The 26,887-nt window shown below is 37.4% G+C and overlaps 1 protein-coding gene across 36 annotated transcripts in view; it reads left to right on the forward strand.

The window, feature by feature from the left end:
• ADGRL2 (adhesion G protein-coupled receptor L2) overlaps positions 1-26,887 on the forward strand; it is a 624,038-nt gene that overhangs the window by 348,768 nt on the left and 248,383 nt on the right. The window contains exon 1 of one of the 36 annotated variants that reach the window (XM_043575378.1): positions 89-253. The exons of the other annotated variants lie outside the window; for them this stretch is intronic. The gene's annotated coding sequence lies outside the window, so the exon portion shown is untranslated. Of the gene's footprint in view, positions 1-88; positions 254-26,887 lie in introns of those variants that run through there. 36 annotated transcript variants of the gene reach the window in all.

Here is a 26,887-nt window from a genome sequence, read left to right on the forward strand (position 1 = left end):
CATGATCACAGCCACGCCCACCTCTTAAACTGCACTTGGCAACGAAATTCATGCCAATATGACACCTGTCTGCGTAGGAAATTCATGACGAGACAGAAGGGCAGGCTTCGGATCACAATAATAGTGACTGTGATCTCCCCAGAAGCCTCTCCGGGAAAAACTCAATACTCCTTCCTCACTTGTACGCCAACTGGAATTTGAAGGGAGCTTGCTAACTGAGGTTCTGTGTGGACCCAGAAGTACAACTGATAAGGTAAGGGCAATTATCTCTTGGTTTGATCACTAGAGATTGATTATAAAGGGTTTCCCTGCTCCATCTTCCCTTTCAAATGTAGAGTACTGGGGCAATCTTCTTGGCAGTGTATTTCAGGGTCTTGAACTTGAGAGATAGAACTGTTTGGTGCCTGCTCTAAAAAAGAGACATCCAGCCCGTGCTATAGTTAACTGTGCAGTTTCTGGCTAATGGGATACAGAGAAATGAGGACGATGGTGAGCAGTGGTTGAGTGTTAAGGAGTGATTTCAGAGGAATGTGTCAAAGCAGCTCATCTCCCGGGGCCCTACATGACAATGCTTTTTAGTAGCCACCTGTATTCAGAGATTTAAATTTATGAAAAGAGAATCATAATGATATCTTAATTGCTCTAAGGATGTCTTTTCAAGGGAATTGTCACAGATACAGTTCCTTCAGAGGAACTGAGAAACCAAAGGGTGACGGTTTTATTACGGAAGAGCTGAGGAAAGCCTCTGCCCTAGAAGTTAACGTTTATGGATCTCTTCGGCAAATAATAGTCTCCATTGCAATACTGCTGTGTTTGATGAGGATTCAAAAAGTCTTAATCAAATCTAGCAGTCATTCCTGCTTCTTTCTCTTCTAATCTTCCTGATCCTGAATTATGAGATCCTTATCTATTAAAATAAAACACCATTTGTTAAAGCCTTTTCAAAATTAAGACAAAAACCATCAAAACTAATTGTGTGCTAGTATCAAACAAACACATTTTTTAAGTTTGATGAATTGTTTGTAAGCACTAATCAAGTGGGTGGAGTCATAAAAGAGGGAGGGAACCAACTGAAACAATATATGTAATTTGTTTGCATTATTATTTGAGATAATTACAAAGCAAGCGTTCAAAAGCTGTTCTTTATCTTTATACCAGAAGGGAGAAAAATAGGGAGGAGAGGAAAAGCACAAGAACACCCAGCCATTGTCAGCTGCAATCTAAAATATTGCCGGATTCACAGTTGTCGAACATTAGCATTACTAAGAATGCCAGGGACAGAAGTGTCACGTTGAATGTAGAGTGATGACTTCATAGGAAGGCAGAGCTGAGGATATGACCAGTTTGCAGTTACAGAGAAATCAGCTTTAATTAATTTGAGTGCCAGCTCTGTGTATAATTACACAGCATGAGAGTTTGCATGCAAATGCGGAAATGCTGATTGTTCAAATACTTGCACTTGCTCATTAATACGTTGGGACTAAGCAGGGCTGGCAAGCAGACAGGGTAGAGCGCACACAGTGCCTGCAGGCTAATTTGTATTATACTGTAGTTAGCAAACAGATTTCAGATGTTTCTCCTTTCTTTAAATAATAAGCACAAAAATATGTGTGTCATTTTCATCTGTGACATACCTTGTTTTCTTCTTGATTAAAATAAAATGTTTGGGTTTTTTTAAAAAAACTGCCGGTACACTGAACATTGCTATAATGTCGATTCGTAACTATTATACCCGTTACAGGTTCTATTTCACATTTATGTAATTATCCAAAATGGACATTTTTCATAATTGGTGAAGCTATACTCAGAAAAGGTAAATTTATAATTAAATCCCAGAAGGAATAAAACAATGGTCACAGTAGAATTATCTATTTGTCTGCTAGTATCTACTATCTTCTGGCCAGCTTCAGCTAGGGCTACGGGCTTCAGGTCAAGGACTGCTTTCTTTAGGAAAGCAGCTAACCCTAAAATGGACTGAGGTGAGATTTTTCCAATCTGACCACTGAATCTTTTAGCAGAGATCAATTTCAACCAAATTCCCAACTTCCCTGACAATGCCTCAGGGAAAAATCCTCTTAAATCACAACCTCAGGAATATGTGATACTTTCTTTAAAAAAATAGTATAAGAGGGGCGCCTGGGCGGCTCAGTCAGTTAAGCGTTCGACTTTGGCTCAGGTCATGATCTTGCGGTTCGTGGGTTCGAGCCCCGCATCTGGCTCTGTGCTGATGGCTTAGAGCCTAGATCCTGCTTCAGATTCTGTGTCTGCCTCCTTTTTGCCCCTCCCCCTCTCATGTTCTGTACCTTTCTCTCTCAAAAATGAATAAACGTTAAAAAAATAAAAAGAAAATACTGTAAGAAAATAAGGAATTTGCCAAAGTTCCATAAAACCTAGTACTACTACGGATGCTACCTATTTCCTTGGCAATATTTCATGCCTTTCAATTCTACAAATATTTATGGAGCTCCTCTTTCTGTCAGACATCATGAAGCAGAGGATATACAACAGTAAGCAAGATAGACAAGCAAGATAGTCCCTGCATTTGCCATCTCTCTTCTCTCAGGAGTTGTACAAAGGAACCTAACTCAGTTTCCCTGGGAAATATATGCTATTAGCAGTTATTACCTTGGAGAAGCCCACATTGCTGAAACCTGAGTCAATGGCTTTCCATAAACACAGTTCTCATGGCCTTTCTGGGAGACTAACTCCCTCTGTGACTTTTCTTTGACCCTATTGTGTAAGATAAAGGGAGCTGCCTCTGCCCCCAGGGCTGAATGGACACTGTGAAGGATATGCCAAACAGTCTATCAGGCAAGTCCCAAAGTCTATCTGTATAACAATAGATTGAAGAGGAAGGCTGTCAATATCCTTTCTGAAAGTCTACATTTGTGAGGATAGTCATTTTTCAAAGAAGAAAGTTGGACACAGCGCATGAATGGATATAGGACAATTCATGCCATTTCATCTGCCCAAAAGTAAGCAGTCAAGTCAGTATATGACATGCTGGGGAACACAGACTAGAGTGTTCATCAGTATGACCCTTCCTCCCTTCCTAAAAAGTCTGTTCAAATATCCCACTGCCAAAGACTTCCTACAGCTATGTATGATGAAAAAAGGTGAGAGTAAAAATATTCACACACAAGACTGGGACCCCCACTTCACTTTCAGCGAGGTTATAAACCTCTCATCTTACATATAAAAAATACGCAAGGAAGGAAGGAAGGAGAAAATCCAGTAGCGCAAGAATCCAAGGGTATCTCCATGATGTATCCATGGTAATTTGGAAACAGCAGTTTTTACGGACTAACTATGAATTCCAAATACCCTGAGCTCAAACACCTTTTCCTCAAAACTTCATCATGATCAGATACCCACAACCAGAAAGCAAAAATCAGATACCCACAATCAGAAAGGAAAAAAAAAATAATAAGCCAAAAATAAACTTCCAAAATATGTATGCATTCAGAAAATTCTATCTGCTGGCACCAAAATATTAAATGTACAGTAAAACCTTGGTTTGCAAGCATAAGTCATTCCAGAAACATGCTTATAATCCAAAGCACACATATATCAAAGTGAATTTTAAGAACTATTGGCTCAGTTGTGATCATGTGATGTTCAGCATCATGTACTACTCATATTGCAAGACATCACTCATTTATCAAGTTAAAATTTGTTAGAAATGTTTGCTTATCTTGTAGAACACTTGTAGAACAAGTTACTCGCAATCCAAGATTTTACTGTGTATATATTTGGGATGTGGATATATTGATATCTTTACCAAGGAGAGCAAAAGAAAACAAATCTTAGAGGATGTTGTCTTCAGAAAATGACTTCTAGTGTGGGGTTGTGATAACATATGAAAAGACCTATATTCATGGGCAATGTAAGTAATTTATGGGGTAGGAAGGAAGGAGAATAAATGTGTAGAGAAGAAAAAAGATTTACTATGGAAATGAAAGGTGTTCAGGAAATATGAGGAAGCTCTAGCTTATAACACTCATCAAGAAAGCTTGCGACCTAGTACAGAAAGCACAATGCAAGGGTGATTCAGAATGGTCTACTGTGCTGATTATTGCACAGTGAGAACCATAGATAGGCTTCCAGCAGCTAATGATTCAGCAATGGTTAGATCAACAAGAACTGTTTCCACAGATTCATAGGTGCAGAATATGTACTTCAAGGGCATGAGAAGAATGAAGGTGATAATAACTAGAATTAGAGTATGTGTGGAATTTTTATTCAAAAAGTGAAAAGAAAGAAGTAAGGCAAGAACATTTTTTTAGGAAGTGGAGATTTGACCATACTTGCTGGGGGAAAAAAGAGCTGGTGGGACAGGAGACATTGAAAGTACAAGGGGAAATGTGTCCTTAATGGGGCAGGAACTGGGGAGAGTCCAGGTTCTTATGCTACCTATAGAGATTTAAAAAACAAAACAAAACAAAACAAAACAAAGCAAAAAAATCTCACTCCAAGAAAAAGAGGAAAAGAAGATGGTGACCGATGGTGGAGGTGAAGGAGATTGGGAGACTATGTGCCAGATGCCTCTGATCTAGCGAAGACATTAGTGAGATCATCCCCTAAGAAGGCATAGGAAAGGATGGACGTGACAATGACTTTACTTTCTTACTGGAAAAAAAAAAAAAAGGTAGAGCAAAATAATTGACAATGAAATTAGGTGAGGAAACGAAAGACAATGGAGACATGGGAAAGGGTCATTGTAAAAGCTGCACGTTAACTCACCCCAAGGTAAAGTGAGTAATGGGACTGGACTTGTGATTACCTAACAGTCTATAAGTTTATATTCTCCAATATCAGTACACTTACAATGGCTGTTTACAGTGTAGCACTCTTGTATTCCACAATGAGAGGGGAACTTTGGGCAAGATACCTGCACATAAAGTAGAGGAGACAATTTATGTGCAAAAGAGCTTAGTCTTTGGGGGAGAAACATACCATCTCTCTGGGGCTTCCCTTTCCCTCTGCTCTCCTGCATCCTTGCTGGTGACAGTCAATGAATTTATTTAACAGAGGAGAAAAAAAATCTGTATGGGGCTGCCTAGGTCTCCCTTTATCATAGCACTTTTTACCTACATAACCCACATTCCTGTTGGCTCAGGCACTAAATTTAGGGTTCAGGCACCAAAATTAGGGCAGCGACTTCTAAAAACCTATGTTTAATACAGTACTCGTGTATCACGTGGCAAAGAGAGAGAGGGCCCCAATGGTCTAGCTCTCTGCTTGATGGTCTGGAATTACCATTAACATTTCAGGGCAAGTGCCTTCTTAGGCTTAGCTGGCTGTTCCAGTTTTCCTGCCAGAAGACAGAAGCACAGCGCATCAGTCATTGAGCAGCTGCCAATGGACACAGGGCATCCCCTGGGAGTGGCAGGCCTGGGTGTGGTATAACAGGGGCACGGAGCATTCTGAGATTCCTGGAGAGATTGGTGGTTGTGGTATGTGGATGTCTGGGCCCCCAAGGACCAGGTAGCACTCAGGAGGCAAAGGAACAATACAAACATTGTCTCAGAACACTTCCAGCCAGCCACTAGCCGCTTGTCTCAATTTCCTTTCTGTCTGGGCCTCTTTCCCTGCCTTCTGTTATCCTCTTGCCAAGCTTTCCCAGATCCCAAATCTAAGGGTCTTGTTGACCAGGGAAAAGAGTTTGTAGCGTGTAACAAAGAGGGAACGTTGAAGGTTTTTAAATAAAATAATGATACTAAACCCAACCCTCCAATCAAAGACTTTTTCAGGGTCTACTTTCTGTCAGTCACTGCAATGTATGTAGGAGATTTAAAGACAGACATAACAGGCCCTTTACGTATGGAGCTCACTATCAAATGAGAAGACAAACCTGTTTGACTAGAATACTTAATGATATAGAGGCACCAACAAGGGAGAGATTTCTTCTGCAGGAAAAGAAAAATATTAGCAAAGCAAATGACTGAAGCAATTGCACTTAGATAAGGAAATGTATATTAACAGGAAAAAAAAAACCCTCTGTTTCAAGGAGATTTTTCTGGCAGCAACATACAAAGTGGTTTGGATGCAGAAGAGTCTAAAGATCATTTATGAGGCTATCAGGATAATCTATAGGATGGATGAAAAAGAAGGTAGAAATGGCAACAATATCTCAGAGGAAGTATTGACAGGGTTTTACAAATTATCATGGAAATGAACAGGAAAGTGGTCATACTTGACTTTGAGATTTCAAATATTGGTGATGACATTTAAAAAAGGAAACATGAGGGGCATCTAGGTGGCTCAGTTGGTTCTTGGTTTTGGCTCAGGTCATGATTCCACGGTTCGTGAGTTCAAGCCCTGCATGGGGTTCTTTGCTGACAGTGTGCAGTCTGCTTGGGATTCTCTCTCTCCCTCTCTCTCTACCCCTCCCCTGCTCATGCACACACTCTCTCAATCTCTCTCTCACTCTCAAAATAAATAAATAAAAACTTTAAAAAAAAGGAGATATGAGGAGGATACGGAAATGTGAGAGGGAAGATACTAAATTCACTTTGGATGTAATGAATTTTTAAGGTGCCAGAACCTATCTTTGTCTCTACAAGAGAGGTGTACAGATGGATACAGGTGTCCAGCACTCTGAGGATATGACAGAGCTATGGGGGGAGGGGAGGGTCACCCTCAGTCAAGGCCCAACTGGTAGATAAGATTGTCAGGAAGGAGAGAGAAGAGGGCTGAGAAACAAACTTTTAGATCACGTATATGAAAGCCTGAAGAGGGAGACAAAAGTTTCAGCCACACAGTTGGGGGGAAAAAAACAACTAGGAATGTCCATTGAGAAAGGGTGGAAAGTTTCCGAAAGAAGGGAATGGTCAGGTGAAAAGGAGGAGATACAGACGCGGAAGATGAAATATGAGAAATCTGGATGTCACAATGAGTTAGTCATTGATGACCAATAGGAGAGAGGTTTCAGTGAAACTATGGGAAGAGAAATCCTATTGCTAAGTGATAACTTCTTACCGAACATCTTCAGTGTATCTGAATATTGAAACTAAAGCAAAGCATTAAGCTTTCTAGGAGTTTGTTCTTAAATGAGAGGAAGAAGAGATAAGGATAAGAGCTACCTCAAAGAGCCAGGCAAGTGACACCAGTTCAACTTGGTTGACTGCACCATTTTACCCAACCAGAGGCCTTTTGTAATTCTGGTTTCTCTCAAGTTCTTACTTCCTGTTGTCAGGTGAAGGTGGGTGGCAGTTAATGGGGAAAAGCTGATGATGTTCAAAGATGACTAAGGCTGTAAAAGACAATCAGGCTTTTCCTATAATTCATGCTTAGGAATTAAAAGAATCCACCACCACCACCCCCTACCTGTGTGTGTGTGTGTGTGTGTGTGTGTGTGTGTGTGTGTGTACACACACACAAGAAAGTCATCTCTACTCCACCAACCTGTCCTTGGTTTATTTTATCTTTTTGAGCACAGTTTACCCTCATAGATGTGTGTGCTTATCTTTTGTGGCAAGACCATTTGAAAGGACCTTGATAACATCCCTTTCATTTAAAGGTGTGTTCTTCAGGTACTAGTGATTTCTAAAGGCTACAGAATTCTCAAAATAGTTTGGTTCTCCAAGTAGCAAATTCAGTGGTTAAGTCTCCCTGTCTTATTATGTTTAGTTTAAGAAATACACTAAACTAGCAGCGCCTGGATGTCTCAGTCAGTTAAGCCTCTGACTTTAGCTCAGGTCATGATCTCCCAGTTCGTGAGTTTGAGCCCTGCGTCGGGCTCTGTGCTGACAGCTCAGAGCCTGGAGCCTGCTTTGGATTCTGTGTCTCCCTTTCTCTCTGCCCCTCCCCTACTCACGCCCTGTCTCTCTCCCTCTCCAAAATGAATAAACGTTAAGAGAAAGAAAGAAAGAAAGAAAGAAAGAAAGAAAGAAAGAAAGAAAGAAAGAAAGAAAGAAAGAAAGAAAGAAAGAAAGAGAAAGAGAGAAAGAAAGGGAAAGAGAGAAAGAGAGAGAGAGAGAAAGAAAAAGAAAGAAAGAAAGAGAGAGAGAGAGAGAGAGAGAAAGAAAAAGAAAGAAAGAAAGAGGTTAAACTAGGCACACCTGGATGGCTCAGTCAGTGAAACATCTGACTTTGATTCAGGTCATGATCTCCCATTTCTTGAGTTTGAGTCCTGCGATGAGCTCTGTGCCAACAGCTCAGAGCCTGGAGCCTGCTTCAGATTCTGTGTCTCCCTCTTTCTCTGCCCCTCTCCCATTCAGGCTCTCTCTCTCAAAAATAATAAACATTAAAAAGAAGAAGAAGAAGAAGAAGAAGAAGAAGAAGAAGAAGAAGAAGAAGAAGAAGAAGAAGAAGAAGAAGAAGAAATAGGCTAAACTAGAAAATCCTAAGTGAATGTACATCTTTCCTAGGCTTTTACTTCCATGCATCGCACAAAGCAAACTGGTAACAAATAGTGCCATATTCTCTGTGAGTAGAAAATTATTTCTTGCCCTATTCAAACACTTTTTTTTATGAGACACCCACAAATCCTCTCAACTATAGACCGGTGCCTATTTAAGTGTGCAGCTGAGGTGTGGTGCCTAGATTGTTAGAAGAGAATATAATCATGTGTTTACCAAAAAGGCCATCTCTGCATTACCAAAGAGTTACATATGGGAAATACGAATTATTTGTGTGCAGTATTATCATAGTATTCCACTGCACAAAGTTGTGTTCTTTTCAAAATACAAGTAGCTATGTGATGTGTCTAGGCTTTTTCTATATTTATTTTTAGTTGCAGGAAGATCTCCATCTCATATAATTCCAAGGATTTTTCTTCATCGATATATGTATGTATATACACACACACACACACACATATGCGCACACGTGCATGTACACACACACACACACACACACACACACACACACATATACTCTGTCAAGCACTCAGGAAGGCACCTTCATAAACTTGCCCTGCATGGTTGTTGGTTTATCTGCCAAGGAAATTCATTACTAAGAGAATGCCTTGCTTTATATGCTTACTAAATTTTTAAAAAATGTTTTTCATTATATTTATGCAAACGTACCTTGGCTAGCTCATAATTTACCAAATGCGAGCATTTGTCAGGGTTATTTCCAATCACTCAGAAAAATGTGCCTTTGTGTATTTTGATTATTTAAAGCAATTTTGTTTCCATTATGCGTATGTGTGGCCAAAACAGCATGACTGTCTTGACTGAGGAAGTGGGAATACTCTTAATTTTCATACGTGCATCTGTAGAAGTACTTTTGATTGTTTACCCAGTGTACGGATAGTGACGTGGGTATAAATGTTTTCTGCACACATTTATTTTCCTTGGCACTTCAGAAGGGAAGGGTAATGCAAAGGAAAATTACATATGCCATTGTTTGCATTAAAATATATAAAATCAATTGTAAGCTGAGGATATGCTTAATATTTTGAAGCATAAAAATTAGGGTACACTCTTTATATAGAAATCTCTGTCTTGTAATCACATCTTATTTATACATTAGCTATAAACATCTGGAATTTTTTCCCTTTGGGCTTGTGCAAACTTTATACCAAACTGAAGTTCTCAGGGATCAAACAGTGTCATTCAAATTTGCTTACATTGCTTTGAAGCAAATCAGCTTATTTGCTCATTAGATGACAAAATAATAGTATTTCCCAATGAGACAGGAGAGGGAAATAGATCCAATTCAAGGCAAGGCATTAAGGACCACTATTCTGATTACGGTGTCTCTATATAACTGTAGAATCAAGTCTTATTCAGTTTTTCTGGGATATTATATTTCACTAAATTTCAAATGCTGTCAGTAGTAAGACACACCAATATTTTATAGTCTACAAAGAAAATTTAAAACTCTGCCAATGAAACTGTGATATCTCATTGATTGAACAGCCTTGTCCCAATTTCAGAAATGTTAAGACAAGGGGGGAAATGCATCTCATAATGGGTAAAATAGTATATATGGAATAATTACAGAGCTTTAGATCTTGGATATAGTCTATTTACTACATCAGCACAACTCAAAGGCATTCCTTTCCTGGCAAGAGAAGATTTATTATCACCTTCATTCAATGGAACTAAAAATATATACTGTCTTTTCCAAACTGTTTCTACTCTTCCTCATTCATAGAGTTATCAAGATGATATTCTCTCTTTTAAGAGAGTTGACTGTGCTTTTTTTTCACTTTATTGAGGTATAATTGTAAGCTATTTAAAGTGGACGATGTGATGATTTAATACATGTCTATGTTGTGAAAAGATTTCTCCCATCGAGTTAATTAACGTATCCATCCCCTCACAAATATGCTTTTTACTTTTTTCTTTTCCTATGTTTTTTTTCTTTTCTGTATTTCTTTTCTTTTCTTTCTTTCTTTTGCTTCTTTTCTTTCTTTCTTTCTTTCTTTCTTTCTTTCTTTCTTTCTTTCTTTCAGAACAGAGTTGACTTCGACTTGAAGGAGGCAAAATAGTAATACAAAAAAAAAAAACCACTTAGGGTTTAGAATTTTTGAGAAAGTTCTGACTTGATTCATGTTTCTGTGAGACTTCAGTCTGTAAATTAATCTAGTTGAGACTGTGTCCTCACTCACTTTGTCCCTTCAGGTTTCTGCTTTCCTGCCCATCAAAACTCCCCCTCCAGATCATTCTAGGACTAACAGGCACTCAAGCATTTATTACAGGAAACTGGAGAAGAGGTGGATACTAAATATTCCTTAAAGCACAATGATAAAGCAATATAAAAAACAGTCAACCAAAACATGTTAAAACCTTCAAAAGGTGTTAAGACTAGTCTATCTCAAACACATTTGTTGTAAAATACGCAAATTGATGATGAAACAAGTAAATTCTTTGATTTGATTGTCAAATAATAAACTTTAAGAAAAATAAACTATTTTGCTGTCCCTCTTGTCACCACCAATATCTCATCTAGATCCAGGCAAATAGTATTTTCCCAGCAGATGTTTCTTGAGTGATTTAATTAAATGATAAATTATTACCAAAGAGTCTTTTTCTTTACCTCAGTTTTGGAGATAGGCATTATGAGGCAAGAAACAAGGGTAGACAAAAATAATAATAATAATAATAATAATAATAATAATAAATTGCATTTGAATTTATTCCTTACATATTGCATATCAACTATTTTTTATTATAGTGTAAGATTTTTCTGACATTATATACAATATTCAGTTACTTTATCAACCATCCACCCATTACATAAACATGTATGAACCACCTAGTGAATAATGGGCATTTTGGATAGAAAGATGAATGGTGTTACCCTCTCTAGCAGTGATTCTTACATTTTTTGGTCTCAGCACCTTTTCCATTCTCAAAAATTATTGAGGATCACAAAAGATTTTTTTATGAGTTATAGCTCTCAATATTTACCAAATTAGAATTAATATGGAAACAAATTAATATTCAGTTATAAATAGCAATAATAAACTCACTGCATATAACACCTAAAACATAAACATAAAAACACAGTTTTATGAAAAGTAGCTCTATTTTTGAAAACAAAAACGTCCTCTGAAAATTGACATTATTGGGGCGCCTGGGTGGCTCAGTCGGTTTAGCGTCCGACTTCAGCTCAGGTCACGATCTCGCGGTCTGTGAGTTCGAGCCCCGCATCGGGCTGTGTGCTAACAGCTCAGAGCCTGGAGCCTGCTTCCGATTCTGTGTCTCCCTCTCTCTCTGACCCTCCCCCGTTCATGCTCTGTCTCTCTCTGTTTCAAAAATAAATAAACTTAAAAAATTTAAAAAAAAAACATTGACATTATTTACATTTTTTTGCAAAATTTTTAATATCTGTGTTAAAAGAGAACAGCCAATTTCTCACATCTATTTGTATTTCAATCTATTGCAATGTATTGTTTTGTTTGAAGTATATGAAAAAAATCAGCCTTACACAGATATTAATTGAAACGAAGACGAATATTTTAATAACCTTTTCAGATAAATGCGATATTCTTCTTTGATACTAAACTAAACATTAAAAAAATAGTTCATTAAAGGTTAGTTGCAAAGTGGAATCTGAAACCAAATCAAAGAACATTTTAAAATCTGTTGTGTTAAAGTACATTAGTTTGCCTTACATTTTTAAAAGTAATCTCTATGCCCGATGGGGGGCTTGAACTCACAACCTCAAGATCAAGAGTCACATGCTTCTCCAACTGAGCTAGCCAGGCACCCCTGGTTTATCTCACCCTACGAATAGCTCTTTCCCCCATGCATTACTTGCATGATTTTGTAACATGATGGAAAATACTGTTTTACTGAATTATGCAGATTTCCCAAAAGTCGACATATGTCATAAAACTTATTTTTCTAATTGCCACTGTGAATATTACCACCAAGCTTATCAGAAAAGTCTTTAAGCATTGGGAAGTTGTCAGGCACACAGTGGTAGATACAAATTATTCTTTAGATTATAATTTCTGCTGGAATGTTTGAATTTTGTCATTGGCAATAAATACCATTGGTTGTTTCCTTGAATTGACTTGCTTGCTTTCATTCATCTTTTGAAACATATCTGTGAAGTACCCGACTCTGAATAACCATGGTTTGTCTGTCAGTTGCTTTTTAAAGTAAAAACCATGAAAAGAGAAGCTATTTCAGCTTGCAACCCAAACATTTATCTCACAAGTACTTGACAATCATCATCCTTCAGTTACAGTGGGAGTGCTTTTTATATACGTCCCATTTTGTCACACAGAATATTAAAGATGTGTATTCAGGAATTTGGGCTTATAAAGTGAATATTAATTTTCATTGTTTTTTAAAGGGCATCCTTAACTGAAATTGGTATATTTTTTGTTTGTTCTTTGTTTAGTGTTGTTTTGCTTTTGTGTCATTGCAAGTGTTAGGTGAATAAGAATATAATGACTATGATACTACAACTTGATGAACAAACTGTACAGCAGCTAGTCTGGTACCACTTGCCTTAATTCAGAGTAATAGTTTTACACACCAATGCTTTTCCGTCATCAGTGCAAATGTCAATAGAGTGGAAAAGACAAGTAATGTCTTAGTATTATTTTGAAAATAGGTTTGACTTTGCAACCCCCCCTAAAAGGGTCTCTGGGACCTTGAGGAGTCTGCTGATTTTACTTGGAGAACTGTTACTCTAGAGATTGAAAGGTTAAGGGAGCAGATAGGTAAATGAACACGAATTTTCTGCAGTTTGTAATAAGTACAATGATAGAGGAAAGCACAGGGTCTTTGAGGAGCATTTGCCAAAAGAGATTATGTCTGACTGGAATCTTGAAGGACATCTAAGTGTCAGCCAGGTAAAGAATGGAGTCTTTGGCTGACTGAATCCTGTGCCTCACAATATTATTTCTGTTTTCATTTTACTAATGCACTTTGTAAAGTCTAAAGAAGTCTCAACCATATGGTTCCTATATGGCAACTGGATTCCAAAAAACATGCATGCCTAGTCAAGTAAGGTCATTAATAAGCCATTACCACTCAAGGTTGAGTTACTATGGGAATTTGGAAGAGAGAACCTGGATAGTTGCATGAGACTCCGTGTTGGATTGCATAGACATTTTTATGTGGTAAGCCAGATGTCATCTATTTTCTGTGCTTTTGGGTTTTGTGACCCAACAGAAATAAATTCCAACTGGTCCTCATCAGTGTGACCTGGCTAGATATCACTAACCATTTTTCACTAACAAAAAAAGAATGTAAAATAACTGACATAGATTGAATTCCTAGTATGTGAGTTAGTGGGCTTACAGACATGATCACATTTAAATATCAAACAACTTGATAGATATTTATAGTATCCCCATTTTTAAGACCAAGAAACTGAGGTTCAGAGAAATTAAGCAGTATGCCAAGGGCCACAAGGTGCATAAAATGCAGAACTGGTTTCTAAGCCAGCTGTACCCAACAAGGGAATCTCTGTTCTTTCTCAAACTGGTGCACAGGTAATGTCGAAGCAGGCAGGAGTGTATCAGGAGGAAGATAAGCCTCAGAACACACAAATTTGCCTTGGTAGAAAATTATTAAAACATTTTAAAATGCAAAACAGAAACAGATATGTAATGAAACAAAATGGAAACCGCTTGAATTATTAAGAATCAGATGGAGGCTTCTAAGACATTTTCTCTCAGGAGGGGAGAATCAGGGATTGTCTCCAAAGTCAGAGTTCATACTCCTCTGCCTTGAGGATTCTTTTCAGATGCACTCTGAGAAATTCATTCTTATATCAAACGAACCAATGTGTTTTCCCTAATAACTGACCAAATGCTGCCCAGGCTGCGTTCAACACAATTGCAGTCTAAAGTGCTAGGAAAGAGCTCATAATTCCTGGTTGTTATGGGTACAAGGCAAAATTCTAACCATCTTCCACAGATGTGACAGGAGTACTAGAAAAGATGACGTTAGGAGAGAAGCAATTAACTCTAATATTTACAAACAGTCACTAATGGCAGATGATAATGATGATCATGAGAACGAGTGTGACGAAAACTGTATTTGGTGTATCTACCATGTGCCAAGCAGTATGCATAAATCCATCATCTTGAGTTAAATGCACAACAATCTTATAAGGTGATCTTATTATCCCCATTTGTGTATGTACCCAGACATAATACTGTTGCATTCATGTTATCCCAACAAGTCTATGAGCTATTATTACCCATATGCTGCTGACGACAAAATTGGTCTCAGAGCAGATAAGTAATTGCCCGAGTATACACAATAAGTAAATGATGGAAATAAGCACAGACCCCTGTGGGCTTGTCTCAAAAGCCTCAGAACTTTTCATGCCATGCTGCCTTGATATTAGGTAAGGGTAACAATATAATTTTTATCTAAATTTGGATGCCTTTGAGAAGAAAAGGGATGCTATTAATAATTGTGCCAGAGCAAGAGACATCAATGGGGATTGCCCAGATGGGGGATAAATGGTTACCTTATTATTGGACAAACATAGGGGCTATATAGTATCAAACTTCTTAAAAATAAATGCATTTGGATATTCCTTTGTTTTAAAATATTTACTAATCATTCTACCTTAAGCAAATTTTTATAGCTTAGGGGAAAACACTTTTGTGTATGCTTGATATCTGAGAAATAATTTTGACCTAGCCATTTAAAAAATGACAGGAGAGTAAAAAATATGCGTAATAGTTGATACATTTTTATACACAACGTAACAGAAGTCAGGCATAAAACTCTAAAGGGGATAAAGAAGATTTAGAAAGCTCTAATTCAGTATTAGAAGTTAATGAATGTGGCACTTGCTGTGTTCTGAAATGTTATAACTTACTGATTAAGGGGAGAAAATTCTGGGAAGGATGTTGCATACTTGAGTATTTTCCTATTTCAGAAATAATCCTGTAACAATAACTTGAGATGGTTTTATGTAATTGTGGCAGGTAGCTACTCCACCTTGATCCAAATACAGGTTTGGGCATGTTTTTTGTTTTTTGTTTTTTCTTTTATAGTTGCTTCTACTCCGATGTATCATAGGTGCAAGTCTTAATTTCTTTCTAGTAAAAGAAGAATAGCTTATAATTTCTTTTGTTTCTTTTCCTTTGATCCAAGAGTTCTCTCCTCCCCGTTTTTAACCTGCTTTGTTCAGTCTCTTTTTTTCTGCTCTCATTTTTTTTCCTCCTCAGTACATTTACATAAAGTTAAGTGACTTAAGCTGTTTATAATATTATTTTTGGGTTTTACTGCTTCTTGCTTTGGCTGTTCCTGATCATATCCAGATTTATTTTCTAGAAGAAGCTAATTTAGTAAAACCTTTTTTTTTTTTGTAAAATAAGTACTATAAACTTTCAACCAAACAGGCCACTCAAAAGCACAGATTCGTCCAAAAGCGGTTTTTCTTTTTTCTTTTTTTAATTCTGAAGAGACATGCATATATTCTTGAGTGATACAATATGTACCAGCTTTGAACAAACATTTTATCAAGACATTAGCTCTTAAAAAAGAGAAAGGGCAACAACTCAAATACTATCTTTTACCACTGAGAGATTTTGCTCTGTGTGTGTGTGTGTGTGTGTGTGTGTGTGTGTGTGTTTGTGTCTTGTAAATTTTTGTGTTTAGAGTAGCCTTTCAATCTTTTTAAATCATCCTTATGAATCTTTTCAGTTGGCTGGACATAAGAAAAGAAGGCTTTTCTCTTGAATGAATACGAGAATTATTACGTTAAGCATTGAGTAAGAGTGTGCTGAGTACTTAATGCAACATGACATGCATGGTACTCCCCACAAGCTCACCTTCAAAAGGATGAGACAGAGATAAATACAGACCTGCAAACATGTCAGATTGCCAAGTGCTAGGGGAAATATCTCTTATCCCCCCTGCTTTCTCTTTCATTGTTTCTTTAGGAGACCAAGGGCACACAACGTAATGAGGAACAGAAGTCAAAGGAAGCAGAATTCTTAGGTCCCGTGTGCACATTAGTAGAACCTGGTATTACAATTAAAAGCTGAAGTATTGAGGCAAACTAGACCAAGGTAGGCAAGGCGTCCTGTTTCCACAGGCACTGTTAATCTCGGCAATTCTAGACTTAGGGATCGTTTGTCTCTTCCTTTCACCTATGGCAACTGCCGCCAGACATCCAAAAGTACTGAAATGTATAATATCATTTCACATAAAAATGGGAAGGAGTAGAGAGAAGGAAGATGAAAGTGATAAGAAGGGAGGAAAAAAAGGCATTTATGCCGTCGTATCTTATGTTAATGATCTTTACTCTTTGCCTCTAACAGAGTTTGTCAGATCTTAAAAGTTTATCTGCAGCCTAAAAGAAAGTAGCTCAGAAGAGTTAATATCCCTGGATATGGCAGGCAATGTGGTAAAGGAAAGCACAAGGTCTGTGGAGGCAGAAAGATCTGTGTTGAATCAGTTCTGCTGCAGACTTTTCATACCTTCAGCAAGTTCCTTAGATCGTTTGAGCTTCATTTCATTATCTGTAAAATGGTTGCAATAATACTCCACAGTGTTGTTCTGAGTGTGAATGAGTTTCTATACCCAAAGCATCCAGCATAAGGCCTGATACGAGTGTGTGCACATTCATTGGCTATTGTTATTGTCATTTAAAATATAACCATATTCCCAGAAACTACATTTTGTTACTGCCAGAATCATGTAGACCAGTAACAGAGGAATCCCTATTTTCTCTTTCATATATGGTCAGAAATTTTAAAGAAAAATCTCTTAGAGGCAAATAAGAGCAGAAACAACTGTAATTGGCCAGAGTCATACTACTATGCATGACAAAATCATAATCTAAGACCTATATTAAACCAGGCTAACAACCATCAAAAGCAGCATAAAAGAATGAAGCCACAAAAACCAATGCATATCCCAAAAAGTATGTATAGGGGGCAAATTACTTTTTTGGTGTTGTTGTTGGTGTTGGTGGTTGTGATGGGGAGGATTGAAGGCAAAGACGGTATTTGAAGTGGTTAAGAATGCTTAAAATCCAATTCCATTACATAGCATTTGATCTTCAGAAAAACAGTGTGCTATATGGTTTTTATCCTCAACCTTCTCATCTATAAGATAGGGACCTACTTATAGGACTGTTGTGAGGTATATATGCAATAATGCATATAAATCAATCAGTATAAGCCTAAGTAAGCACTCAGTATTGTTACCAGTGCTTACGGGACCTCTTGCCTCTGTTTAGCATTGCTTAGTTACATTGTCTCCTTGTTTTCATCTATTTCTCTAACTCATCTGGACTTCCCAAAGCATAGTCCTGGACTGTTTACTTCCAGAACACTTGAGTGCATTTGAGAGTTCCACGAGAGTGAAACATTCTAAAATGTAAATCATGATATGATTCTCCGCATAGGTCCACAGGAACCAAAGGTTGGGCTTCTCTTCTTTGGACAAAGTTACTGCGTGGCTCCCAAAAGGCTAACTACAAGCCAAAGGTCATGCATCACGTTTTGACATTTCACCATCAAAAATCATCTATCAGTGAGACTCAGTTCATATGACTAATCTTGTTTGATTTGGCAATGAGGTGAAATGTCGATAGGCTTCCTATTTTGACTGAAACTATTGAATATACCAAAGGGAATACTGCATGTGTGTTAGTCATCCCAGAATAAAGATGAGTATACTTTCCTGAAAAGTTCAGCTACACTAATGGGATAATGGATCGCCAGAATACTTTATATTTGAAATGCGGACTTTGTTCACATTCTTGCTTCACTCGGAAAATTGTGTCATTGTTGCCAAAGTCTTGAATTTCCTTTACCCCATGCCTGGATTCTCCATTGACACTAATGGGAATTTCACCTTCAAGCACAGACAGTCTATGGAACTAAAATGACAATAGCAGAAGGTAAAGAATACATTTTATACATTGTGCTACGTAATATTTTTCTTGACTGTTTCTGTTATAGTCATTGACTATTGCTAAAAAAAGACCCATTTGGAAACCTGAAAACATATTGTCTCCAGGGGCTAGTCATTTGAAAATACACTTTTGCCCATACATGTCATCACAAATTATATAAAAGAATAATTATAGATCAATCTACATAATTTTAATTTTGTGGTGAGTTAATTACAAAAGCATATCCCTCTGGCACTGCCATTAGTCTATAAGGTATGTGTGCTTTTTTTGTTTTTCTTTTTTCAATCTAAAGGAATGACATTTTGTAGGAAAAAAATGTCCATATTTTCTTATGGAAACATAATGCAAAATTTGCCACTTGCTGAAATTTAAAGTATGACGAACTCTTTGTAGTTCATGTTCACACGTTAGCAATAACCTGTAGAGCTACGAGCTGTTAGAATGTAGCATTAAAAAAGAAAACCTATATGAAAGAAGAAATACCAAGCCCATTTTTATGAGTGACCAAATGTCAAAAATGTATTAAAGCAGTTTACAGGCTATCCTGTTCATTATTTTGCTGACTTAGAAACCTTGAAGTGTTTTGTATCCATTTCATTATCTGCAAAAGTATGAACTGTAATGGAATTTACATAAAAATCCTGCTAGAGAGTGGGGACTTTACTGCATAGTCAGCGCTGCCTCCTAATCCAATCTTCCCCAATGCAGTTGGTAAGGCAGTTGCCAAACTCAAACAGCAGGATCTCTTTTATAAAGAAAAGTATGAATTTGAGCTGTAAAATGAGCACAACTATTTTTCTATTACTCTGGATGCTTCTTCTTGCTGAGTTTACATAAGAAGTCTAGCAGGAGGTGTTATTAAATAGCCTCAGAAATTAGCCCCAAAACAATTATCTTGGTTTAGCTATGGAAAAAGACACAAGAGGCTTAATGAAAAGAGCATTTAAATTTTTGTGATTGAATATCTGTTGGACACCTCTGTAGTTATTAACCCTTGTGGGCAGCATTTCAGATTTTTTATTATTTTTAATTGAATTGTTTTTGGAAAACTGCAGATTAAAAACAGTTTTCTCCCCTATGTTGGTCGGAGATCCCAGGGCAAACTGTGTAATAATGGGTTCTTTAAAAGTTTGGTTTAAACCTCGCTGCGTGGCAAGGAATATACGCTTGTTCAATGTAAATTTGAATTTACATATTATAATAGATTTGTAGAAATACTAAGTAGGAAAGAACCTCTCCAGTCATATCGCCCACCACCCTTTCCTCACAATCAAATTCTAACACCCATGGCTTTCTTTGTTAGTAAATTTGCCATGAGTTAAGTTTCCTATGTTCTCGTTAAGAGAATATTCTAAAAGTTACTATTTTTGTTTGTTTGTTTTTCATTTTCCCCTATACATAGCCAGAATTTTGGAATAGTCAGTACTGCTTATTTTTTTTTGTGGTCCTGTGGCCATTCCAAATAATTTTTCTGTCTCTATAGTATTTGCTATTTTAAAATATGTGTTGGCTCTTATCATGTCAGATCTTAAAAGTTACTTAGTCGGTTGCTTTAATCTTTCCTCCCAAGCCCCCTCCCAACCTCACCTCCCCAGTCACTTCATCATTTTTTTCCCTCTTAACTCTCTCCAATCTTCTACATATTTCTGGAACTGAGTTTATCCAAGCTGAATGCACTTTTCCAGGTGCATCATATATCATTCCCTAAGCCTGGGATATGATGGTTCTTTGTATACAGCCCAAAAGCTAGTGAAGTTTGTGGAGTTTGTTCTTTTTTTCCTGATCACTGTCAGTGTGTTGACTCAGGGAGTTTTTTGAACATTTCCACTGATTCCTGAGGGAGCCTTTCTGAAAATGGGCTATCTTCTACCTGGGTCAGTCTATTTGAGGGATAGGAAATGAGAGAAAACATAATTTTGTAAGCTGTTAGAAAACGTGTCCTATCACCCCACCCAATCCCCTGCCATTTTTAGAGCACATCCATTTTCTTGGCATTTTCATTTTTGTTAACTATATTTCATTATGAAAATGAAATGGAAGCCTACACAAGCCAATTACAGCTAAGGCCATCAGAGCAAAAGTGGAGAACTCAGCTCCACATAGTGCACAATGATTCTCCTCGCTGTATTACAGATGTTTAAAAGATAAAACAAAACAAAATAAAAAAATAGTTGAAAAGGCCTGCACTGAAATTAAAGTTTTCTTCATTTAGTGATAAAAAGCTGGCTCTTTACATTTTCTTCACCTATTTTTTGCAACTTATTTTTAACTACTTTCCTGACCTTCAAAGCCAGTGGTAGTAGGTATAAATTAGAGGAGGGAATAAGAAAAAAGAAAACTAAAATTAAATATGACACACCAAAATTTTAGCAATAAATTATACAAATTTCTTTCTATATCATAATTACTATTACCAACTATGAAAAGACTATGTATCCAGTTACTGCACAAAAGCGGGCCACACCACAATGAACCCCAAGCCCCTTCAAGCAGTATACAAAAGATCATAAACACCTATGCATCAGTAAAGCAAATCTGGAGAATGTATGAGCTGATGAATATGAAAGCAAATTATTGTCCTGAAGTTTTCTATATTAACATAAATATATATCATATTCATAGATTCCAAGAGGCTATCCATTATAAGAGCCTACTCCCACCGATTTGGTAATCGCGTTTCAGAAAATAAATGAAAATTTACACACAAGACTTCAGTTTGCTAAATGGCAACCAAATACATATATCTATATGATTAAATATCACTCTTGCATTTGAATCGCAAAGTTTGACCCAGAATCTTTTTTATATCCTTGGAGTCACCTTTGAGCCTTGATGGTGGCATCAGAGACAACCATGATACTTTTCAGTTAATTCACCTTCGATTATATAGCTTGGTCAGTACTCCTTCAGTTATATACCTAAACAGCCAAATAGCCCAAATGCTTTTGAGCAAAATGGAAAATTATTGGCTTTTACAACTTAAAAACCTGCAGATAGTCTTTAGGCCCTATTGGTTCATAGACTCAAAAAAACATCACCATGATCTCATTTCTCTCTCCTGTGCAGTCTCCATCCTCAGCGGGTTGTCCCTTGTGGGAACTGCATTAGCTCCAATTTCATATCCTCTTTTATTCCAGTAGAGTCATGAGAGCTTTTCTCTTTCAACCCTTACAAAAGCCCTGGGCCTGGAACTCACTAACCTGATTGGGTCATGTGTCCTCTGACACATAGCCATGTGTCGCTATGGCCAGTCACATGGGATTTCCTGAGTTACTTAATTCCACAGCACGATTCAAGATAGCTTCCTGTGACGATGGAAATGTCTCTCATCTACACCGTCCAGCATGGTAGCCACTTGTCATGTGTGGCTAACGATTACTTGAAATGTAACTGAGGAACTGTTGTAACTGAGGAACAAAATTTTAAGTTTTATTTTAAACAATTTAGATTTAAATTAATCGCCACGACTGCACCGAACAGCACAGCTGCGGAGTTTGGTGTGTGCGTCAAACCCAGGTAGATTACACGAGCTGAGAAGGGTTCCCCAAAGGAAGGGTTTTTGTAGACAGCAGACCCTACCTATTTTCCAGAGTGGGAAATACAGATGTGAAGGGGTAAAAACGACAGATGTTCACTACACTGAACCCTAAAACTTGAACTTTTTATTAACATCTTTTGGACTGACTGTTTAATTTCATAATATATGGCTTGTATTGTATTACTTGCAGTTTTTCTATTTTCTATTGTTTTGTTTGTTTTCCTTAATTAAAACGCATACAATGGGAACTTTGGACACAGAGCTCTTCCAGCTTGAATGAGAAGCTATTGTTAGGAATCCACCACCTTTAATTAAATTGCCTTTTAGGTACCCTGTGCTCATCTTTCCAAAAGATATTTTATTTATTTTTTTTTAATTTTTTTTTCAACGTTTATTTATTTTTGGGACAGAGAGAGACAGAGCATGAACAGGGGAGGGGCAGAGAGAGAGGGAGACACAGAATCGGAAACAGGCTCCAGGCTCTGAGCCATCAGCCCAGAGCCTGATGCGGGGCTCGAACTCACGGACCGTGAGATCGTGACCCGGCTGAAGTCGGACGCTTAACCGACTGCGCCACCCAGGCGCCCCTCCAAAAGATATTTTAAATGATATATATGGGTCCAAACAAGTTAAAGTTCATGTGGCATTTTACAGACATAGCTCAACTGGAGTGACAAAAGTATTAATCAGCTTGTAGACATCATTAATGTCAAACATGTACAGTGACAATTATACTACAATGTACTCCTTTGCCTAAAGTATGGACATTTTCTTTTTGACAATAACATTCATTGATTCAAGTAAGTTTCCAAGACAGATTCCTGCCCACATTGAGCTCATAATTCTTAATTTTAAATATATGAAAATGTGAAACGTCATGCATCTTACACGTGAGGCAAAAGATATCAAATTAATACAGGCTTGTTACAGAAAATTTAGCAACATGGAGACATAATAAGAGCAAAATTAAAATGATCTATAATGTCATCATACAGAGGCAACTACCATTAATGTTTCAGTATATATTTCTTTTGAATTTAAAAAGTAGATGCGTGTGAGCACTTATCTCACTAAACTATTTAAATTATTTTTTATAAGGATGAGAACCTACTGTAGTTACTCCTTTATAACTTAATATTTAACCTAACACTATATTCTTTAGGGGCGCCTGGGTGGCTCAGTTGGTTGAGCGTCCGACTTCAACTCGGGTCATGATCTCAAAGTTCGTGACTTCGAGCCCCACGTCAGGCTCTGTGCTGACAGCTCAGAGCCTGGAGCCTGCTTCAGATTCTGTGTGTCCCTCTCTCTCTACCCCTCCCCTATTCACACTCTGTCTCTCTCTCTCAAAAATAAATAAACTTTTTTTTTTTAATTTTTTTTTCAACATTTATTTATTTTTGGGACAGAGAGAGACAGAGCATGAACGGGGGAGGGGCAGAGAGAGAGGGAGACACAGAATCAGAAACAGGCTCCAGGCTCTGAGCCATCAGCCCAGAGCCTGACGCGGGGCTCGAACTCACGGACCGCGAGATCGTGACCTGGCTGAAGTCGGATGCTTAGCCGAGTGCGCCACCCAGGCGCCCCAAAAATAAATAAACTTTTAAAAATTTTTTTAAAAAAGAAGATTTTAACCTAATACTATATTCTTAAAAACATGTGTTTAATGACAACATAGTATTCCACTGTATGAAAAAATACATATACATATATCCAAAAGTACTTTTAGGTTAAAAAGATTTTAAACAGTTTTAAACTTTTTGAAAAATATAAGTTCCATACAGGCAGATTTTTGTCTGATTTGTTCACTGATTAATTTCAGTGCCTAGAACAGTGGCATCAAGAATGAATTCCATAAATATTTGTTGAATGAATGAATATTGGCATAATTCCTATTACAATTCACACAGCCAGGATTGAGATGGCCCATCTCCCTAAGTTCTCACCAACTCTAGGTTCTTTCTTTCTGTTTTGTAGACAGATGAAATCTTATTACAATGTTTGTTCCAACTTCTGTATTTCTACCAGAAGTACAAATTATGTTAAATCATGCTTACTTAAGCAAAAACACATTATAAAAACTAAGAAACTTGCAGCCTAATTTTGGCTAACGGTTCAAGTTTTGACTAAGCAAAATCTAATAGGGGGAGTATGTGTTAGGAAATCATATGCTAGTCCACTAAGAAACCATACGACCCAGAGAAGTCACTAAGCATACTTATTCCATTGTTATGTGTTAACATATAAAGAGCCAATACATGCAGGTATTGTGTTTCATAAATTACCAAATAGAGAAACTTAAAAGAAATGTGATGACTCTGTCTCATATTTATCTCTCCCCCTAACTTCTGCAGAATCTTACCTCTTCTCCATGCGTTAAATTGAACTCATAGCCTAATGCTTAAGCACAGTTGAAGTTTATTATGAAAACTGTAGGGAAAACTTGCAGAAACCAAGGTTGGGGACTCCAGTCAAACCTCATGTGAAACCATAACCATACAGAAAAGAAAGTTTCGTGAGGGCTGTCTCTCACGGAGCATCTGGTTTTCTCTTGTGCTCACCCCCTCCCTCCACTGCTTTTGCCCCTCGGTCTTTCTCTGCATCTCTTTCTCTCTTCCTCCCTTTCTCTCAAGTGATTTTCACTGCTTCAGCACATGCACAAGCCCAAACATGGCCCCGTACTGGCTTCACATCCCTTTTCTATTCCAGCACTTAATTAACTGTGCTCCAGTTCCAAATTCTCTAGAGACAAAATCAGATCTACCCATCTTAGGGCGGATCTCTCTCACTCTGTCCTTAGTCCTATCTGCTATGATGACAGGGAAGGATCACCCAGTTCAAAGACGAGACTAGCATCCACTATAGAAATGGAACTCGTTTTCAAAAAGGGTTAGGACTGGTAAACATCTTAAAAAGTATATGTCACCTTGTGCCTTCACTTACTAGATGCTGAGATTATAAATGTAGGTGGAAAGTAGCCTGTATTATGTAATAATTTACTACTCTAAATTGAATATTTATTTTTAATTTTTTTAAATTATTTTTTTGAACGAGCGAGAAAGAGCATGACCTGGGGAAAGGGGCAAAGGTAGGGAGAGAGAGAAGGAGAGAGAGAGAGAATTTCAGCACAGAATGCGACACAGGGCTTGATCCTTAGATAATGACCTGAGCTGACATCAAGAATTGGATGCTCAACCGACTGAGCCACCCAGGTGCCCCAAATATATAATTTTAAAAATACTTCCAACCTCACCTTTTAAAAAATCATTTATGGTAATCAGGGTTTTATTTTGTTTTCATTCTAGTTTCAATTCTATGCCCAAGCTTCTTTACATTTATTTTTCAACTTAAGTGTTTTGTCATTTGTCCCTGCTAGAGATCTTTGATTCCCTAGAAACAAAACTTTTTTTTTTCAGGTTTATTTTTTGTTCTACCAAGGATGGCTTCCTATTTGTAGTTATTTTTAACTGGGATGCTGTGTCTAGCAACTTTGGTACTCTCTGCAGTACTGTTTTTCTCAAAATTATCTGACTTTGCAAAAATTAAAAAAAAATGAACAGAATTTCCTTTTGCAATGCCACACTTCAAGCATTTTTGGAGATAATCCATTATTAACTGTGCTCTCTATACTAAGCAAAATGATTCATCTGAACTAGTGACTTGATGATGTGTGTATTTCTTCCATATTTTCATTTTCTTGGCATGTCATGATTTTTATATCTTCCCCCCTTCAATTCTGATGTACTTTAAATCTGTTATGGGTAAACTAAATCACTTTCTCTTTCTTATTTAAGTAATTTCTGACAGTTAATCTTCCCAGTCTTAACCATAGTTATTTTGAGGAAAGAGAAAATAAATTATACTTAAGTTATACCTATGGACAATAAACTATTTAAATCAAGCCATCTTCATCATTAATATCCATCACCCTGGCCATCCACTCCAGATCTTGTAATATGTGATAAATGGCTAAATTTACGGGATTGGCCATGTTGCAGTTTCATTGCTTCCACTCCTCAGACACGTCCTCAAATTATGGCAATATGCGTGAAATGACAGGCTTCCTTAATGACTGATGGGGATAGTCTCATCATGGTTCTGGCCACTGTGACGAGCATCGATCATAAGCACAGCCAAGATGTCAAACCTGCTGAGATGCTCTTTAATCCTGTGATCCTAGAAAGTCACAACTGCCAGCACAGATCCAAGCAATTGTCTAGCTCGATGGTCCCTAACCTTTTCCAGTTAGAAGAATGTATTTGAAGAATGTTGTTGAAGAGTGCCACTTTTAGTTTTGTTTAAAAAAGCAAACAGTGGCTCAAACCAGGCACATTGTTAACAAACACGTTTTGAGACGTTTTGTACTGTCTTACCCAGCCACTCTTCTCTGAGGAGCAACCCCTCACATCTAGAGGTGGTGTTTGTGCTCTATTTGAAGTCAGAAATATTAGTAAATGAAATTTTAATTTTCCAAGTATCATAACACTTATACCTACTCCAAAAAAACTATGAAAGATGCTATTTATTCAGTCAACAGAGAGTGCTACTCTTATTCTAAACAAGATGAGAACAACTGATCTAGAAAATGTACTCTTTATAAAACCCATTCTTACCTTAATGATTCAGATAACTGAGGGAGATTTTGTTTTGTCATTTTATTTTTTCCTCAACATTATTGATTGACTTGATTCTCTACTTCACCTAATGTATACAGCCAAAGCCTGTGATTTTGTAGAAAACCATGTCTAAGGTATCACAATTACTCTCCCATGATTCAGGTAGGGTAAAATTATGAGTGTGTTTCCCTAAGGTGCAGTAAAATAGTTTATTTATTACTACTTCCTCAATGTCTCACTCACAGGTGGTTAGATTTTGAAAGATTATTAACTAGGCTTGTGTAGGCAAGTACAACAATTTGACTTCAGGAAGCCATTATCTGAGCCAGCCTCCCTCCTGCCCGGGCCCAAGGATATTATTTACAGAAATGAACCATTGTATTATGTTTAATACAGTCTTAGAACGTTGGTACATATACTATAT

The sequence above is a fragment of the Prionailurus bengalensis genome, chromosome C1, assembly GCF_016509475.1.
Source record: "Prionailurus bengalensis isolate Pbe53 chromosome C1, Fcat_Pben_1.1_paternal_pri, whole genome shotgun sequence".
NCBI classification, from domain to species: Eukaryota; Metazoa; Chordata; class Mammalia; order Carnivora; family Felidae; genus Prionailurus; species Prionailurus bengalensis.